The following is a 14,400-nucleotide window of genomic DNA, read 5'->3' as shown; positions in this document are numbered from 1 at the left end:
CATTTTGCAGCCAAAATAATTAGATCACTAGCAAGAATCATCCTGGGCAGGTAACCGGTATGATATGAGATTAACCAAGGTCATGTTCCTCTCACATCCTGGGTTTTTTTTTCCTCCCCTGAAAACTTAACCCTAGGGCTCCATCCAAATTAAGTAATCACTGTTGATGCACATCGGCTCAGACTGAATCAAAGCATGCTAGAGTCTGTCAAGAGCTGACTGCCCAAGGAAAGGCAGTGTGCTTTCTAAGAGAGAGAAGGCCACATTTGAGAGCCACCTATACTCTGACTGCTGCTGCTGGGTGTTCAGAGTCAACTGTCAACTCATTAAAATCCAACAGTAAAAGTTTATTAAATATGCAAACATTAATGGAATTGGACTAGCAGCTACTTAGGCAGATAAAATTTCAATACAGCATGTCCTGCAGTTCCTGTTACGAGTATTCTGCTCTTGTGGAAATGCCTGTGAAAGAGTCAACTCTCCTTAAGACAGTAAACCTCTCTATCTCTTTCAGATCACTCAAGTCATATTCTTCAAGGCTGCCATGAGCCAGGAAGCTTAGGAAAAGGCACGTACCTCCCAATAATTACAGCTCGGTATATACTATTCTCACTTGTCTGCTTGAGATATACAGTCTCCACAACACTTTCTTTTACCTTTGGCTCTATCTGCAGGAGAGGTCCCACACCACTCTGCAGGCTTACAGGTATAAAGCTTTTGCATATATCCCAAATTAACAGTTCTTGTCACCTTGCTGCTGGAATTTGAGAGAACTACAAAGAGAGAAGCAAAGATTCATACAGACAATACAGATTTAAGAAAACCAGCCACTTAAAAACAACTCTGCTGAGTAGAGCTCTGCTTGAAATTACTCTTTCCAAAAACAAGTGTCAGAGTCCTCCATGCAAACAACAATCTCAATACAATTCGTTCCACAAAATGCAGTTTCATTCCTGGATGACTCTGCAAAGTCCCACTGCTTGGTCAGTACCTCAGCAAACCTCCAGGTTTTGCTGTAGGGTGAGATCAGACTTGGAAGTGTTCCTCACTAATACTATCAGCATAATCTGAGCTAGCCCAGGAGGGAAAGGAGGACTCATTACACAAAGCATAAACATGCTCCTAAGAGTCTCTAATGCACCTCCATGTGACTCTGGCAACAGCCCTTGCTTCCTCACTAGTAGTTTCAAAGAGCATATGGAAGATTTAATCCTCTAATCATTAAATAAAAGAAAGTCCTCCCAACACACAGGTGTGGTATAGCACCTCTGCCTTGGAGATGGGAAGTTTCAGAAACAAAGACTGAAATGAAATCTTATGGAGCAACCTGGAAAAAGCATAACTTGCCAGGAAATAAGTGAAATTAAGGAGTACAATGCACTGCGACCTCCAAAGTAGACTGAATTCATTGAGTGCAAGAAGGGGAAACTGTCCATTCGGGTGAGCAGGTTCTTTACTACCATCTTTCCTGATACTGAGACAGTTTGGTACTAGAAAAAGTGGGCCACTTTAAGTGTCAAGAACCACCCAGCTTATGCAAAGCAATGCAAATCTTAAGCTAGTGGTTTCTTTCATTCCTGCAACCAGATGGGCCAACCACAAAATAGACAGAAGGCTCAAGGATGCCTTGACCAGGAGGGAATCAACAAAATCAAATGTCCATTATCTGATGCAATACAAGGCATCGTGTCACAGAACCTTGAGCAGCAGCCAATTTGGAGTCCATTTGACATCCAATAGTATTCCACTCCATGAATCAGGAATCCTGGGCTTAGATTTATTTTTTTTTGAGAAAGAACTGACAGATCCTGTTGGAAATGAAGGCAAAGAGATCAACTTTCTGAACAGGGCACTGATCAAATCTCACACTCAGAGTCTGGAGAATGATCTTTGCTGCTTAAGTGTGCTCAGAACCACAGGAAAGCAGCCAGCTCATCGGTAAGCTTGAGGTGCTGGTCCTGAGGTCAACTGTACCCTGACAAAGGAAAGGAAAATCCATACAAATCCTTCAATCTCTTAGGGACATAATGATGATTCTTTCTGTTACAACTTGTATATTCTGGCACTAGGCATAGATGAAAAAAAGACCCTGGAAACATTCCCTATGACTCCAAGCACCAGGAGGTTTCTATAAAGATACCTCCTCAGTCGACTGCCTCAGTCAGCTTACTGAGCTCCTGAACTTGACTGCACTAAACAGCACCCATCTCTCCCCAGAGAGCTCTTGCCCCCCAGAAAGGGGCTATAGATAAATGAACACAAAAATAATACTTGATTGATCAAAGGCACTGGCTGTAAGCTACTTCTGCCCATCAGACTGCAAGAGGAGTCTCTAATCACAAGATCACATCAAATTAGTTAACCAGCACCACTATTTCCTCCCATTACAGACAGATAAGCACATCGAAACTACAGGACATTGTGCAGGAATGTAAATAACCCATTAAAAAGCTCTCTATTTGTAAGTGAACCAGGAAGGTCAAAGTACTCCGTATCAGCTATAAAACATATTAACCTTCACTTACGAAGATATGGAGAGAGAAGTTCTCCCAGCAACCCTATGAGTACAGCAACTTTTAAACATTCTCATTTCTAAAGTGATGTTGCAATACCACTGAGCAACACCGTGAACTTTAGCATTCAGGCTGTTATAAGGAAAATAGGTAGAAAACAAATGATGTTAAGGAAAACTCAGAAATTAATCTGCTACCTGCTGAGGTCCATGGTATCACCAGCATGAGACCTCACCACTATGTTTTCTCCACCTCTGCCAATATTCAGGTGCTTGGTTGATCTGAAGCTAGCAGAAGCGCTGGATACACAGCACCAGTGGGAAACTGCTCTTCGAAGGATAAACAAGTAGTCCAGAAACAGAGGAAATTCCATCTCTTTAGCAGTAAGCTGTCTTGTCACAGACCAAAGGCCAAAACTGTAATGGTCATAGCATCAGGCACCAAATAAGACAGTGACAAAGCCACCTGACAAGCCAGGCTGGCCCAGTGATCCGGAGCTGCAGACACCAAGGGCATTGACCATTATCTATGAGTCATGGGGCAAATTTCTTGAGCTAAGATAGGAGCAGTCATAACTCACAAGCCTCTTAAATGCGGACAAGGTGCTTCCTGACAACCATAACCAGCCAAGGGAGTAAAACGAATACTTTCTGGCCAACTTGGTGCTGGATGACCCCACTAACACTCCTTGGCAGAAGACAGGATCCTCTCTGACAGAACCACCATCAAGAGCTGATCCAGCACAGTGAGACCAAAGCTGACATTGCTGTACTCACCTTTGCTTGGCTCTGGGGTTAGATGGGCTGACCACCTTCTCCCCCAGGGAACTCCAAAAATAGCATTTACTAACTCAAGGGAGTCCACGCCTGAATAAACCACAGGCAGAGATCTTTGTTCACAGCTCACATCACAGCAGTAACTCAGTAGTTGGATACAAGGAGAAAGGTAGGCCACACATGCAGAGAAAAAGATATCCATACTTCAAAGATACCATAGATCTTATTTTCAGAGTCAGGAAATAAACACCCATTAAAATAGCCTGCAAGTGCTGGTGTACAGCTCAATATGAGCCAGATGGGCTAAGGGAAAAACATGCTTCATTAGAAAGTTAAGAAGTTGTTGGTTATTTTCCCCACTAAATTGCCCGATGAATCACTAAAGAAAAATCTTTGTGATGTAACTATTCAGACTTACATAAAGAACGCTCATAATTAGCTCTTCAAGTAATCCTCTGACCACCATCTGGAGTTCAGCCTAAACCTTGACCTCACTCACACCAAACTTCCATGCATCTTTGAAACACACCCAACAATGAATCACATCACACTAAATTAATGAAGTGGAAAAAGCTGACAGAAATATTAAAACATGAAATACCTTTCACTTCATGGGCTTTACACAAACAGCTCTATAAATCCATGTTCCAGAATATCCAGAGTAAGCAAAGAGCAATTCACCCCCATCACATTTAGGGAAATGATTTCAAAAGAACTAAGAGGCAGGATTTATTAACCCAATCCTACATGTAAAAGAAAACATTTCTTCCACTGAAACATCAGTTTATAGCAAAAGAAGTCAACATATGACATAGTCAACCTTATTCCAACAACGCAGGAGAAAAGTCTCCCTAGAACTAGATTCTGACAGGAAACTAGACTTACCCAAGATACAAAATCACTTATTCCCCCACCCACCTATAAACAGCTCAAAATACACAACTATTAAAGGATGCAGAAAATCCTTCATCTAAAGCACCATAGATGTCTGGCTCTTTTTTTTTTTTGCTAACAACCTCCTGATTAGTATGAAACTCTATTCCCACAGACAAATGAGAAAGACTAAGATGCTTCCCACCTACAAAGCCTCTTAGCTAAAAAAAAAAAATTAGTTTTCCTTAATATACAACTGTGTTGCTTGCTGAGCTCCCCACAGCAAAGCATTCAAGACTGATACATGCCACAGCACCAAAGAAAAATTATCTCCTTAGTTCCAGAGGAATTCTGTTTTCAATGAAGTTTAGCAAGTAGATTTTAGACCTTTGTAAGAAAGCCCACAACAGCACGGGAAGAAGCATGAAGCAGGCCAAAAATACTGAACCAGTTATGCTTAGTTCATATCTGAATCTGCAAGAAGGAGAAATGTTTATTTTTTCAAGGCATCATGTGTACATAAAACACAAAGAGCCTTCTGTACTGAGAGACATGGTCCCAGAGACAGACCTCCTGACAGCTGGCCTACTGGTACACTGGTACTTTTCAGTATAAATAAGAGCAAGACGAGAAAGGACCACCAGGGCTGGCACCAATGATGAGACCCCAAAGTTTAGGTATTTCACTATCAACAGAGAGACAGAAAAGGACTGTCACTACCCCCAGGTACAAAATTTACTACCTACTCATGTAATGCAGCAGAAACTAACACTGGGCATGAATATACTACAGGAAGGTTGCTGAGCACCCTCTGCAATCATTAGCTGTCTATGTGCTGGCTGGCTTCGGTTTGGTAGGGGGTAATTTTAAGTCATTGATATCTTTGCCACAATACCCTTCTCTTGGCAGCAGCTTCCCTTGGCAGCAGCTTCAGCAAGGATTACACAAGACCAAAGTCCTACACAGCAAGTCAATATTTAACTTAAGTGCTGTACTGTTGAGACCCACCTAGAATATTTGATAAAGTAACTTATTAAATCTTGCACTATCTTTTCTAACAAACAATAATATGAAGCAATTTATCTTCTAGTTGTAAAGATAAATTCAACAGAGAAAGCAGTTAGATCCAGCTTTAGCAATTTTAATAAGGGACCTAATAGAAAACGTTTCCATGAAAGGAGATCAAAACAATACAACATATACACCACAGAACAAGTTCAAGGCAGGGGCAGGAGCCACAGTACAAAAATCATTTAAAACAAAACCACAGTGAGTTCTGGAAAGTCAGCACTTTTTCCAAGAAGTAGTATTTTAACACTGAAATTAAAGTCATTAAACTATGTCACAAAGGCATATATAAAACTCCTGTACATTACAAGGAGAATTCATTCTCCTTAAATAGATTAATAAAATCTATGAGCTGCTGTACTAACATAGACTTTAAAACAGTACAATAAATAGAAGACTGAGTTGTTGTTTTTTTTTCTTTTCAGGATAATTCTTAATCTTAGTGAAGCTAACCAAATTATTTATATCCCTAAAATGTCTTAGCGTGAGCCTGATGCAAAGTTTTGCTAATAGTCTTATCATCTTAATGGACAAAGATTTAGCTGATGTCAGAAACAGCTGTTAAAATACAGTTCACACCAAAACTGAGCAACTGAGAGTAATTTCTTATTTGCTACATCCATTTCAATTCTTTATCTGCCTGTTTCCTGTGCCTAATGGGATCTCTTTATACATTGTTAGTACTCTTATCCTTACACTTAGCAAAAACTCCTTTTATTCTCTGAAACTGAACATCTGTTTTGGTGATGATTCCAGTGGAGTTACTGGTAATAATCACCACAAGCAAAGTCCTAAAAATTCTCCAGTTCTGCATGTTTAACCCTTCACATATAACAGTCTGGTCATCAAGCAAAAGTAAACCTTTTCAGGAAACAACATAAATATGAAAGGCTGGAGTGGGGGCTGAGATTTTTAGTCACATCATGAAATAAGGAGACAGTATCACAGAGCTGTCAGCTAAAAAAGTACCAAACCAAAACAACAACCACCACAAAAAGCCATATCAAAAAACCCAGCCACCAACACTAGGCCAGCTCACCTGTGCAGAGAAGTGCAGCCCCAGGGAACATTTTCAGCAGCTTAACTGATTTTGCCCCATGACACTGCCTAATGGGTGGACCTGACTCTCCCTGTTACACACACTGCATTAGTACAGACACACGATCAGCCCCATCGGCTCACTTGCTGTATGGTGCTACTTGCTGGTGGGTTTAGCAGAGAAATCCAGCCAACCACACAACCACTTGCACCTGCACAAGAGAGGCAATGGAAACAGGCAGACAGAGAGCTGGAAAAGAGGTGCACAGGGCCACCCTTTTGAACAGGAACATAATCTTAAACCTGATCTCCTGAAATTCCACACCTCATGGTACCTAGAGTTATGTACACATAAAAGTAAGCTTTCGCATCTCACATGCCTCCTTGGCACAATCAGAGCAGGACTCTAATCCAACTCAGAGTGAATGCAGAAAGTATTTACTTTATGTTTTCACTCTGCTTTGAGAACAAGATCAGTATGTTAAGACAGGTCTATCTCTGAACTACTAAAGCTAAGGATAAAAGAACAACTGCAAATGAAGTCACAACAAGGTCTTAGTAATTTCCAGCAGCAAAAGTCCCACCAAGCTGAAATGAGAAAGGAGTCTGACAGGGTCCTATCCAATTCCTCTACATGATTTATTTTCATTGTGCTACATTTGTAAGTGTTACTTCTATCCATTTCCATTCTCTTAGCAAAAATAAGCTAAAGGTACTAGATTCTGCCATGGGAATTGCTTCTTCTCACACAAGACGGCAAGATGCGTTTTCCTTCAGTTTTAAGTACTGCAATTCTTATCAGCTATCCCTTTGTTTCACTCTATTGAGCTAAGCCTAAAACAGTGTAAGCAGCGCACCTGCTAAAGCCATCCCTTTCACTCTTCCAACCTCCTGCCAGGTGACAGAAGCATAGCAATTACTTACACTTTCTTTTTTTGATGTCAGCAGCCCCTGGGACGTTTTGCTGAGGCAGGATTACAACAGTACACCAGACACCATGGTCTTAACTCAGTAACGATCTACCTCAGATCCCCTCTGAAGAGCTGCTTAAACACTTCCTCCTTCCCGGGAAGAGGAGATAATACCCTGCGATTGTTCATCTGTCTCAAAATAAGCATTACCAACACCTTGTCTCATTACAGAGCTGAGAAATAGCTACTGCCACAGATATCACTGTTTTCTTTTAACTACGAAAAAACCCTTTTTTTTAATAAGCGAGCGGGGAAGCTAAGCCCCTCAACACAGGACAAATCCTGCCTCGATCCGTGCAAAGCAGAAGCGAACCCAGCGGGATGCGCTCAGTGCCCCAGGGAGCACAGCTGGCAGTCCCGAGAGGAGAGAAACTCAACGCTCCGACAGCGCCCAGGTGCTTGAGGGGCGGCCGCAGCCCCTTACCTCAGCAGCGACCCTGAAGGCCCTGCCCGCACAGCCCCCCCGCGTTACCTGGGCACCGCGTCCGCCGCCGGCTGCACCACCCGGCTCCGCACCGCGCCGACCTCGCCTCCGCAGCGTCACTTCCGAAGGAAGGCGGGACCGCACCACCTTCCTCTCCGCCCCGCCCCGCCCCGCCCCGCCCCGCCGCGGGTGGCTGGGCGCGCAGTCGCAGGAGGTGGTGAGGTGCCGGGTCATGGGGAGCAGTGCTGGCCATGGAGCACCCCGCGTGTGCCTGAGGAGTTCCCGCGGTCCCTTAGCGGTGTAGGGGGAATTCCTGCTGCTCCGAGCGTGCTGCTGAGGATCGGGCCACTCCCGACAATGGACGGGCACCAGCCAGGCGTGTTCTTGGCCTCCAGAGCAGCCAGTTTAATCACCTGTGTAGGCTGCCATGGAAAGAAGTGCCCGAATTTGTGGCTGAGTGCAAGTAGGGCAGGCAAACCACAAAATTCTTGTAAGCTCAGGTTTCCCCTGTTATCCCAATAGTCACAATTTTTCAGCCAGTTCTTACAGAAACCCAGACCGGTTTTTGTTGAAGGGACCTTAAAGCTCATCCAGTTCCAGCCCCTTGCCATGGGTAGGGACACCTTCCATTAGAGCAAGCTGCTCCAAGCCCCTGTGTCCAACCTGGCCTTGAACACTGCCAGGGATGGGGCAGCCACAGCTTCTCTGGGCACCCTGTGCCAGCGCCTCAGCACCATCACAGGAAGAATTTCTGTGTAAAATCTCAATCTCCCCTCTGTCAGATTAAAGCCATTCCTCCTTATGCTGTCACTGTAGGGCATTGTCAAAAGCCCCTCTCCAGGTTTCTCACGGCCCCTTTATGTAGTGGCAACTGCTTTAAAATCTCCCTGAAGCCTTCTCCAGGCTGAACCAGCCCAGCTCTCTCAGCCTGTCTCCAGGGCAGAGCTGCTCCAGCCCTCACAGCATCTCTGTGGCTTCCTCTGGACTCTCTCCAGCAGCTCCAGATCCCTCCTGTGTTGTTGCCCCCAGATGGATGCAGGACCGCGGGGGGGGGGGGGGGGGGGGGCTCACCAGAGCACAGCAGAGGGGAAGAATCCCCTCCCTCGACCTGCTGGTCACACTGCTGGGGATGCAGCACAGGACACGGTTGGTTTCTGGGATGCAAGCGCACATTGCTGGGTCATGGAGAGCTTCTTGTCAATGAACACCCACAAGTCCCTCTCAGGCCTGCTGTCAGTCCAGTTTCTGCCCAGCCTGTATGGCCCCATCACTATCAGCATTACGGGGATGATAGCAAGCATCAGTTGTTCACTAGTGTCACAGGTTTTTTGGAGAAAGTCCTGCATCACTTTTGGTGTTATTGTCTGCTGCAAACCAGCACGTGTAGTATAAATAATAAAAATAAATAAACACAAAAGGCAGCAATACCTGTATGGCAGCACTAAGTGTTTGTGTTTGCTGTCATTTTAAAAATCCTGGAACATGTCCCCCACTTTTAGTTCTCCCCCAGAGGAAGTCATAACATCCACGTCAATTTCCACAACCAGTAAGGTGGAAAGATCACTGCAGTTCACTCTGCTGTCTTATTGTGTATCAACCAGAGGAAGGCCTCCCTAATGCACAAGCAATACCACGGCTTGCCAGCAGGTGTTGCTTTGAAACCACTCAAATATCGGAGCTTAAAAATCATGAAATGGGCTTGGACTCTTAAAAATAGCTGTCACTTTGTTTCGGCAGGGAGAAATCAAGATCCTCCATTTGAAATGATAAATTTTCTTTAAGAGTATTTAAATCTGAAATGCACAGAGTAGTTTGGAGGGAAACAAATGCTGAACAGGCAACCTACTTGGGAAAGAGTACTGGTTTGAGCATTGCTACAAATATGTTAGACCAGCTTTATGTATGTAAAACTATCTGGCTTTGTCTTTGCAGGTCTGGATGTTAATATATATCTTAACAGACCTGATGCAGTGGGAAGTTTTAGAGGGGATAACTCTTGTTTTCAAGAAGCCAGAGAGTATACTAAAGCCTCAATAAGGCAAATAGTCATGCTGCTCAGCTGTGTCACTGCACTCTCTACACGTGCACACACACCTCTTTAAAGAAAATTAGCTTGTTTTTCAAAGGGGAGTATGCAGGTTTGGCTATCTAACTGTTCTGCACCTACAGCCCTGTTTTCAAGTACATTTAACAGTGACAAAATGAGTTATTAATTTAATTATTCCCAGCCTTGGTCTAGAAGACAGAACAGGAGGAGAAGTTTCCAAGCCATTTGAAACCTTTCTTGTTAAAGGAAAAACTGCCTCAAAGGATATCCAGCAAGGAGATGTTTTTAAATGTCTCTATCACAACAAGCTAAAAAGATCTCCATGGCTAAAACAAGCTGAGGCTCTTCAGCAGAACTTTAAACTCTAGATTGGATGATATTTCACAGCCCACCATATGCCTTGTTGTGTAGACATAGTTATCACACTTACTCCAGCTGTGCCTTTCAAAGAGCTATATATATGCCAGCCCTGAGGCAATGAGCTCCATCTCACTGAGGCTCTGGAAGGCTGGTTTTGGAGAGAGATTAGAAAAGGACCTTAGAAGAGGAGGTCACCTAAGTGTGTGTATAACCAAAGGAGCCTTTAAAAACTACTTTATGATCAAATGTTTACCAATATTGGGTTTTACCACAGCTTAAGGTATTAGCCAGGATCAGAGAACAGCATACCAGATGAAAGATTACAGACATGAGGAGATCCACAGCTCTTTTTACAATGAATAATTTCTTTTAAAGAAATATATATAATATATAAAATTTAAAAGTCCTAACTGTAAAAGGGAAAGCAGAAAACAGCTGTTGGTGAATTTAACTGGCCTCTACAAGCCATTGTGTTCAACAGCAGGGTGTAATTCAAGTCTGATGTTTGGACCCACTACTGTCAAGAACGAGTAAGTTTTCAGAGATTCTCAGCACCATGACCACAAGTTTTACCACAAAACCTCAGCACGGTTTGTGCAGCTAGTTAGACCTTCCATATTCCTCAGTCATAATTTCAGCAGAAATACTCCTACAGCTGGAACACCACTGCAAATCCTCCTTTTCAAATGCCTCTGGGGTCAGAAATTGACATGTTTTGTGCAACTAGTCAAATAATAATTTTCCAGAAATTCTTGTTCTATGTAAGTTTATAGGAAATCAAGCTGCATCTTCTGAAATACCTTGCAGCAATGATACACTGGAATAAAAAATAAGTTGAGCCTCCTATAAATAAAGCACTTGTTTGTATCCTTCAGCACTTCCTGACGATTCCTAAGGCTGATGATCCCAGGAGAGCTGACAGACTCTTGTTGCTCTGGCTCAGGAAGAAGCAGGATTCTTTTTCTTTTACCACAGCACATTCTGAGGGGCATGGAAGAAAGAGCACAATATTCACATTCCTTGAAATCTGTCTTTGGTGAATAATCTCTCACTTTCACTTCTAGAAATGGAGCTTCTAAAGATTTCATATTGCCATTTTGAGAAGCCTTTCCTTTCTCCAGAGCTGGAATGGGCCCCAGGTATATGTACATATAATAATACAATAATACATATAATAATGCATAATATGTATTATTGTATGCAGTTCTGGCATCCTCAACATAAAAAGGACATGAAACTGTTAGAACAAGTCCAGAGGAGGGCCACAAGGATGATCAGGGGACTGGAGCACCTCCCATATGAAGACAGGCTGAGAAAGTTGGGGCTGTTCAGCCTGGAGAAGAGAAGGCTGCGTGGAGACCTCATAGCAGCCTTCCAGTATCTGAAGGGGGCCTACAGGGACGCGGGGGAGGGACTATTCATTAGGGACTGTAGTGATAGGACAAGGAGTAACGGGTTAAAACTTAAACAGGTGAAGTTTAGATTGGATATAAGGAGGAAGTTCTTTACTGTAAAGGTGATGAGGCACTGGAATGGGTTGCCAAGGAAGTGAATGCTCCATCCATGGTGGTGCTCAAGGCCACATTGGACAGAGCCTTGGGTGACATCATTTAGTGTGAGGTGTCCCTGCCCATGGGAGGGGGATTGGAACTTGATGATCATAAGGTCCTTTCCAACCCTAACTATTCTATGATTCTATATTTACTGAACATTATCCTCTACTGTGTAGTCAAAAGCCCAGTAATCAAATGGATGACAAAACTGGACAACCCCAGAGGAATATCCATGGCCTACCTGCCTTGTCCTGTTGAAAGCAAGACTTCCGTTACTCCTCAAACATTCTTACATGAAGTTAAGCCTCTATCGTAAACATAGTTCAATTCAGAAATGGCACCAGCTAGCACAGACAGCTAGTACAGCTGTCCCCTAGAAGAGGATGAAGACGTGAGCAATTTTAGATAGTCACTTTTAGTTATATTTCCCTTCATATAGCAAGACATCATTCCTTTTGGCAGGTCTAGGGCTAGAGGAAGATTCCACAATGTCTTGTGGTTTCACAGGCAACAGCTGCCGGGCAGGGAAGAACCCTGCCCCTTGCAGAACAGCTTTGCAAATAGAAACGCTGTACAAGAATATAAATATAGAAATATAAAAACAATAGAAACCTGTACAAGCTTTTGGTGAATTGCTCAAAAGCTTATGAAAGAGAAGCTTAACCATCTTGATTACATTTTGTCAAGGTTAAGTGCACCAACTGGCTCTGCAACCACAACCCCCTCCCACAGCTGCCTATGCTCAAGATCATCTCTGATATAGCAGATCTGCATTGGCTTGGATCAGACTGCTGTCAAAACAGCCAAGCTGTGAGAGGAAAAAACAGGAAGAAGCCTAATCTGGGAGGCATGTCCATGGACTCACCTTCTCCTTTGGACTGGGAGTTGTATTTAAGCTCAGGCCCTTGCACTTGGTCCTGTACAACTCAGCACAGAACAAAGCTCTGAAGACTTTAATTTCCTTTGCTGTATACATTTAAACACACTTCTCATTACCAAACTCTATTTATCTTTAAGGAGAAAAAAAGTATATATGGCTTACAACAATAAACCTGAAACTTTTACTGCAGCCTTGCCACAACTCTTTAAATCTTTCTTTTTTTTTCTTTTTCTTTTTTTTTCCTGTGAGATGTCTTTTCCTAAGACCTGTTTCCTTCTGTGTTTATTCATGCTCAGAAGTGTCCTGTTTTGTCATTGCTACAGCAGTTGTGTTATTAAAGGACAAGTAAAATAAAGCTGTAAATAATAAACAGAAAGTACAACTCAGAGTGATCTTTATTACAGTTAATAAAAACACGCCAGGCCAGTTAGCCCTCTGTCGGAGGAACCCAGAATCAAGAGGACGACTCAATATGAGTTACACATCTTGTTCCACTTTATTGAACTCGATCGCCTATATTTATACAGTTACTGATAGCCCATGCGCTACTAAACACTCTTTCATTCGTTACATTACTTTGTCCACCTGCCTATCTATATATAGCTATTGGCTAAGCTAGAATTTCCATGTTAGTCTCTGCATCTGCTTACAATGGCTCAGTGTATTATACTTTGATACATACACAATAACTGGCTGTATTAAGATTGGATACATAATCAATAGCTGATATTATTAGTAGCTGATATGTAGCTAATATTATATGATAATATATGATATATATATGATAAAAATATGATATGTAGCTGATACTAATAGCTGATATGTATTAGTGGATACATGTACAGTGTAGCACACAGCAACTAAGATACAATTGGTTACATTAAGCGTAAGAGAGCCTAGACTCCAAAACTTGCTAACAGTTCACTATTGTGTCTTAACACATCCCAGTTTCTTCTTATCTTGCTTGCACTGCTACTTTTGCTTCTTTACCCACAGCTTTCTTCATCCTCGGTTCATGTCAAGATCCACATAGGCGCTTGCTGACTTAGGATTGTGGCCTGCACTCTCCATAAATGCCATTTTCTAATGCTAAGACATCAGGATTGGGCACAAGATGCCCACTGCTTTGCATCCAGTCCACAACCGTTCACTGTCATTCACTCAGTTTCAAGCCTGGGTCGTGCAAGTCAAAATCAGGGATTATTCAGCCCTTCATAATTCGCATGCCCACGCTCTATCAGCCATTGTTCCACAGCCCTCCAAGTAATAGTTTACCTATTTTTATAAACTCCCCAAACACACTGTTTTACAAGCAAATTGCAGAGTATTGTCCCTGGTTTTGGTTGTTGGGTTGGGTTGGGGTTTTTTTTTACACAAGTGACAGAAGAGCTGTAGGGATCCACCACAACAGCAATAACAATAAAGGCAGCAGTTGCTATGCGTGAAGACTACATGTTCACACAGACTTTTCCATACACATAAATCAAGTTCTAAAATTATCTACACCTATTCCAGACCAGGGGAAGGAGCTGTAGCCATTCTGCCCCATGGCTGACTTTTAAAGGCCAAGAGATTGTAGAGATATAAAAAAAATTCAAGCGAAGATCACATTCCACAACAAGCTAGGATAAAATACACCTCACCCCATAGATTGAACCAACAGCCTACAATCTGCAGGGGAAGACAGGCCTCATTACACACTCATACCTGTGAGCAGCATGTGTGGTTGATGGCTTTTTTTCTGCAGGAGTTACTGGGGGATTCATTCTGTTCTGGGGTCAACTCTGATGTGTCTTACCCAGCACTGTGAGAGCACAGTCTGGAAGCATCCTTGTGTTTTCTGCATTGCTTCTGGAATAGCTGCATCAGGGATGGTCACAGGGCAGGACAACCAGAC

The sequence above is a fragment of the Melopsittacus undulatus genome, chromosome 6 (genome assembly GCF_012275295.1).
Source record: "Melopsittacus undulatus isolate bMelUnd1 chromosome 6, bMelUnd1.mat.Z, whole genome shotgun sequence".
NCBI classification, from domain to species: Eukaryota; Metazoa; Chordata; class Aves; order Psittaciformes; family Psittaculidae; genus Melopsittacus; species Melopsittacus undulatus.
This window is presented reverse-complemented; position numbering follows the sequence as displayed.